The sequence below is a fragment of the Desmodus rotundus genome, chromosome 12 (genome assembly GCF_022682495.2).
Source record: "Desmodus rotundus isolate HL8 chromosome 12, HLdesRot8A.1, whole genome shotgun sequence".
Classification (NCBI taxonomy): Eukaryota; Metazoa; Chordata; class Mammalia; order Chiroptera; family Phyllostomidae; genus Desmodus; species Desmodus rotundus.
The window spans coordinates 77,001,486-77,003,057 of NC_071398.1; the positions used below are offsets into that span (position 1 = coordinate 77,001,486).

At 44.2% G+C, this 1,572-nt stretch overlaps 1 pseudogene; it reads left to right on the forward strand.

The window, feature by feature from the left end:
• The first annotated feature begins 311 nt into the window (after positions 1 to 311).
• Positions 312 to 1,025, forward strand: LOC112315713 (ornithine decarboxylase antizyme 1 pseudogene; annotated as a pseudogene).
• Positions 1,026 to 1,572: the final 547 nt, after the last annotated feature.

A 1,572-nucleotide genomic window follows, 5' to 3' on the forward strand; every position in this document is an offset into this window, starting at 1 on the left:
CAGGATTCCTGTAGCAGGCCCCAGAGGTGCAGGTCTGGTGCTGCAGACCTGCAGGTCCCTGTTCCCTGCACTGGTCCCAGGGACCTTTTTGTCCTGAAACAATCCCCTTACCGTCTGTTTTTTCAGTGTCCTCTCTACTTTTTGATCTCCTATCTTCATAAACGTTGGGGTACTGTTGGCTCTTCGCTTTGTTCCTCAGTAGATCAGGTAGGTGTTTCAACCATGTGCAGGAGGAAGTGGACTCTCTTCCCACCTATCTCGCCACCATCTTTTGATTCTCTATTTTCCTGGTTTCTGACTCCGGAGGCTGGATGGTGAAATCCTCCCTGCAGCATATCCTCAACAGCCACTGCTTCACCAGACAGGAGTGAAATAAACCCAGCTCCACCATCCACGCCAGCCCTACCATGCCTCTCCTCTTCTGCACAGCCAAGGTGGCCACAGCAGTTAGAGTTCCAGGGTCTCTCTCAACTGCTATTGTGACCTGGGTCCAGGGCCTCAGTGGTGTTCCTGATGTCCCTCACCCACCCCTGAAGATCCAAGGTGGGTGAGGGAATAGTCAGAGGGATCACAATCTTTCAACTAATTAATTTTACTGATAATATACTGAATGTAACAGAGGAACTAATGTCTAATAACAAGAAAATTCTCAACATCCAGACCAGGCTCACAAATGCCAAACACTTTAGCTGGAGAGTGGTGTTAAGCAGCAGCTGCCTCTACATTGAGACCCCAGGCAGTACTCTGCCAGAGAGGAGCAAAGATGATTTTGCAGTTCTTCAGGAGTTTTCTGAGGAGCAGCTGCATGTTGACCATGTCTTCATTTGCTTCCTCAGGAACCGTGATGAGAGCCACTCTGCTCTGTATCTTTCAGCTTTATGGCCTTTGAGATTGTGAGACTGGGGCATCCCCTTGTCTCCAAGAGACCCGACGGTTGCTTCATGGCATACACGTTGGAGAGAGAGAGTCTTATGATGATGAGTAGCAGCTGCACCACCTGTGCCCTTCACCTTTGCCACCACTGACAGGTCATCACAGAACATAGCCCCTTTTAGTGTCTCACTTTGTGCGAGTGGTGTGACCAACTGCTGCTCCAGGTGCAAATTCCAGGCCTGTTCCCTTCTGGGTTTGTTTGCATGTTGTAATTGTGCAAATAAACGCTCACTCCAAATTAGCAGTATACTTCTTGAAGTTTAATACTGTGTTTGTGATACTGAAGTATTTGCTTTAATTCTAAATAAAAATTTATATTTTACTTTTTTATTGCTGGGTTGAGGTGATACAGGTTATCCTTGTACTTTGAGCAGGTATTCCTTATTTGAAGTGTTGGAAACAGTATTAGGTCTTAACTTGGAAAGATAGGTATTAATCCACCCTTCTATTGCTTTCAAAAATCTGAAAAAAAGGGATTACATCTAAAAAAATAAAGTACAGGATCAGGAATACAGTCAATAATATTCTAATAATTATGTATGGTGCCAGATATGTACTAGACTTATCTGGGTGGTCATTTGCTAAGTTATATAAATGTCTTATCATTATATTGTATGCCTGAAACTAATACAATATTTT